Below are 4,643 nucleotides of genomic sequence, written 5' to 3'. Positions count from 1 at the left end.
GCAACCAAGGGTTAAGACATAACCGAATTGAAAGCCTTTAAGGAAGAAGTAAATTCTAACTTGCAAAACCAAGGAGCTGCCATCCAGAAGCTAGAAAATCAAATTGGGTATTTGTCTAAGCAAACCCCTGGGCCAAGCATTTCTCATGCTGCCAAGGCTATTGCAAGGGAAGAATGTAAGGCCATAACCCTCAGAAGTGGAAAGAAGCTAAAGGAGATCTCAAAGGAAACCACAGAGGATGAAGCAAAGGAAAATGTGAGAGACAAGGAACAGGGACAATCTTTTACACCGTCTACAACAAAAGAAAAAGAAAAAGAGGTCCTGAAGCCTTATACACCCAAGGCACCATATCCTCAACGTTTGATGAAAAGTGAAAAGGATGGCCAATTCTCCAGATTCTTGGAGATTTTCAAGAAGCTTCAAATCAACATTCCGTTTGCTGAGGCAATAGAGCAAATGCCACTCTATGCAAAATTTTTAAAGGAATTAATGACCAAGAAGAGAAGCTGGAGAAATGAGGAAACTGTGTTGTTGACTGAAGAATGCAGTGCCATCATTCAACACAAATTGCCTCAGAAATTGAAGGATCTAGGCAGTTTCCAAATCCCCTGCATCATAGGAGAAGTCATGGTGGAGAGGGCCTTGTGTGACTTAGGGGCCAGTATTAATTTGATGTCTCTAACAATGATGAGAAGAATGAAGATTGAGGAAGCCAAACCAACAAGAATGGCCCTCTAATTGGCAGATCGAACTTTTAAATTCCCTCATGGGATAGTTGAGGATTTGTTGGTGAAAGTGGGAGATTTTATATTTCCTGCCGATTTTGTGGTGTTAGATATGGAGGAAGAAGCCAAAGCTTCGATAATCCTGGGAAGACCCTTCCTGGCTACTGCTGGAGCCATCATAGATGTCCAAAAGGGTGAACTTACTCTTAGACTACATGATGAGCAATTGGTGTTTAACGTATTCAAGGCAATAAGCTATCCATCAGAATCACTAAAGGAATGCATGAGGGTGGATGTAGTGGACATTGCAGTACAAGAAACCTTTGAGGAAACAACAAAGGAAGTGGCAGAGGAGGAGTTCACCAAGGATATTGAAGTTAGTGACATCAAGGCGGCTGAAACAACCATGCCAAGCATGCCAGAGAGGGTGAAAGAAGAGAAGGAAGCACCAAAACCTGAGCTCAAAGCATTGCCCCCTAGTCTCAAGTATGCATACTTGGGTAGTGATGAGAGCCATCCTATTATCATTAGCTCTGCCCTGAGCCAAGAACAGGAAGAAGAATTGATCAAGGTGCTACAAACTCATCAAGATGCCATTGGATGGACCCTAGCTGATTTGAAGGGGATAAGTTCATTGATGCCAAGGCATCTTAGGCTAGTTTCACTAGCATTTTTCTGTTAGTTTTAGTTGTTTTATGCATTTTCTTGAGCTTAAAGTAACCAAGAATGGTTAAATGAATAACAAAGCAATGAACCATCCAAACAGTATGATTTTGATGCAAATTTCATGAGTTTTTAGTTATATTACTTGAATGCTATGAATGAAAGATTTCTCATGAAATTTTGCAAGACTTTGATGCAATTGTTTGGATGATTTCAGGGAAGAAGAGGCTAGGCAAGGAAGCAACAAAATCAATAAAGGAAGCTTGAATATCACATGTGGAGTTTAAGCTCCAGTTTAAGCTTAAACGCCAAAATCATGAAAGCTGAGGAAAGGGCTGAAAGTGGCGTTTAACCTCCAGTTTAACCTTAAACTGGAAGTTAAACGCCAGAATTAAAAGCACCAGGGAGCCATTTCCACGTTTAAGCTCCAGTTTAACCTTAAACTGGAGCATAAACGTGTTCGACCATTCTCCTCCAGGGTTGCGTTTTGCATTTCCACGTTTAAGCTCCAGTTTAAGCTTAACTGGAGCTTAAACGTGTTCGACCTTTACCCTCCAGGATGGCTTCCCTCCATTTCCACGTTTAAGCTTCAGTTTAACCTTAAACTGAAGCTTAAACGTGTTCGACAATTCCACACTCCAGGGTTGCCTTCTTCCATTTCCACGTTTAAGCTTCAGTTTAACCTTAAACTGAAGCTTAAACGTGTTCGACTTATATCACCTCCAGGAGTGTCCAACGTTTAAGTTGCAGTTTAAGCTTAAACTGCAACTTAAACGCCACTAATTGAAAAGGTTTCTGGGCCAAAGATATTGCAGTTTAAGTTAGCATTTGAGCACAAACATTAACTTAAACATACTCTGGTATGAAACCCAATTGAATATCATGGTTTATGGGATTGGGCCTGAAGAATTGATGAGTCTGGAACTTCAATTTGTTGAGTCATGTGTCATTACTTGATTATCACTAAGTTTGCTCAATGAATGTTACAGAATTGGATCAGCAGCCTCATCAAGATTTTGGATCATAAACCCAAAGCAAAAGGAAATCAGGGAAAGGCCTCAAAGCCCAAGAAACACAACAGAAGCTCAATTTAGAAAGTGTATAAATAGGATAGAATTTAAGTTTAAGTGGGTTAACACAAACTGGGAACTTTTGATCATTTTTCTAGTTTTTCATCTTTTTGTAATTGAATTCAGAGCTATGACTCACTAAACCCCCTTTCATTGGGTTAGGGAGCTCTATTGTAATTCAATGAATCAATAATAGTTTTTATCTTCTTCTTCAATCTTTTCTCTTGAATTTTGTTAGAAAGCTTCTCGATCTAATTCCATTGGATAGTTGTCTTGGGAAAGAAATTATCCATAATTGGAATCCTTCGGAACCTTGGGAAAGGAATGGAGGATTCATGCTAGAGAAGCTTTCTCACAGTGAATTGGATTGGGGTTTGGATGGATATTGTGACATGTAATCCTACCAAATTGTGGTTCATGAAACTGTGTGGTATAATCAGTGATCGAGCATCATCTCTTCTTATGAACATTTAAACCAAGGGATTGAGAATTTGTTTGTTTTTTAGAGAGAATTGGTGAGCCAAGGGATTGGGATCCAATCATATAAGATTGCCAAGCAAAATTCAATGAATGCATTGGTTGAGGAAGGGATAAAAATGTTTTGATTCGGAGATCTCAATATCTCCTGAAACCCAATGAATTCCCCATTTCTGATCTACCACTTTCTCTTTACATTCTGCAATTAAACTCATGCAATCACCCCGATCCCCTTTTAATTTCAGCAATTTAGCTTCTCGCTCTTTAATTCATGCAATTTAAGATTCTGCACTTTTAATTTCTTGCCATTTACGTTTCCCGCCAATTTTACATTCCGCAATTCTCATCTAAATCTTGATCCCGCTCAACTAGAACACACTTCTAATCCGAATTGCTCACTCAACCAATCCTTGTGAGATTCGACCTCACTCTATTGTGAGTTTTTACTTGACGATAACCGGTGCACTTGCCGGAAGGAATTTTTGCCGATCGTGCAATTTCCTAAAATCGTAGCTATCAAGTTTATAGCACATCAAGTTTATGGCGCCGTTGTCGGGGATTGGTTTTCGATTGACAATTCTCAAATTGGAAGTTAACTAGATTGAGCATTTTTCTTGTTTTGTTAATTCAGTTCAAGTTACTTGTTGAATTTTAATTTCTGCACTCTGTTACTTGCTTTCTTTCTTTATGCCTTTAAATTCAAGCAACTAACTCACTGACTCACTAACTATTTGAATTAATTCCTCAACTGCTCTAACCATACTCTTCCATTAACCAAGAGTATTTCACTTGTTTGTTGCCTGTGCTGTGTTCTTGTATGACAGGTAGGAGAGGAGAGACATCAACTCCTCCATATACCGAACCAGAGAGGACCCTTCATAAACTTAGAAGGGAAGCAAGAGGGAAGAGAGTACTGGGAGAAGAAGAATCTGAAGGAGAATCTGAGGACAATTTTGAGGAAGCTCTAGATCTCAACATGGATAGAGAAGTTCACAACCATGAGAGAGCTGATGGAAACAATGCCATTCCCGAGAGGAGGGTTCTTGGTTCATACATAAACCCAACCTCTGGGAATTGTGGTAGCAGCATTCAGAAACCACCCATTCAGGCCAACAATTTTGAACTCAAACAACAGCTAATATCACTGGTGGAGAATCATTGTTTATTTGGTGGGAGTGCTAATGAAGATCCAAACCAACATCTCACAAAATTTCTGAGAATTTGCGACACTGTGAAGTCCAATGGAGTCCAGGAAGATGCCTATAAACTGCTCTTGTTCCCATTTTCACTTAGGGACAAGGCAGCTAAGTGGCTGGAATCATTCTCAAGGGGGAGCCTAACAACCTGGGATGAGGTGGAAAGCAAGTTTCTGGAACGTTTCTACCCCCCACAAAAGGTCAAGAGGCTTCGATCTGAGGTTCAGACTTTTAGACAACAAGATGGTGAAACTCTCTACGAGGCATGGGAGAGGTTCAAGGATTTGACAAGGAAATGTCCACCAGACATGTTCCATGACTGGGTGCAATTGCATATTTTCTATGATGGACTTTCTTTTGAATCAAGGAAGGCTGTAGACCATTCATCAGGAGGTTCATTGAACAGGAAAAAGACTGTGGAAGAAGCCATTGAAGTGATTGAGACAGTGGCTGAGAATGAGTACTACTATGCTTCAGAGAGACACAACACTAAGGGAGTCATGGAGCTGAAC

At 40.0% G+C, this 4,643-nt stretch overlaps 1 non-coding gene across 1 annotated transcript; it reads right to left on the bottom strand.

Annotated features, from left to right (window-relative positions):
• Window positions 1-4,337: 4,337 nt before the first annotated feature.
• On the bottom strand, window positions 4,338-4,441 carry LOC130952007 (small nucleolar RNA R71). Its single transcript, XR_009074188.1, has one exon. It is a non-coding gene; the product is annotated as a small nucleolar RNA R71 (small nucleolar RNA).
• Window positions 4,442-4,643: the final 202 nt, after the last annotated feature.

This window comes from Arachis stenosperma, chromosome 9, assembly GCF_014773155.1.
Source record: "Arachis stenosperma cultivar V10309 chromosome 9, arast.V10309.gnm1.PFL2, whole genome shotgun sequence".
Classification (NCBI taxonomy): Eukaryota; Viridiplantae; Streptophyta; class Magnoliopsida; order Fabales; family Fabaceae; genus Arachis; species Arachis stenosperma.
The sequence above is the reverse complement of the archived record's forward strand: the minus strand, read 5'-3'. Positions and strand labels throughout refer to the sequence as shown.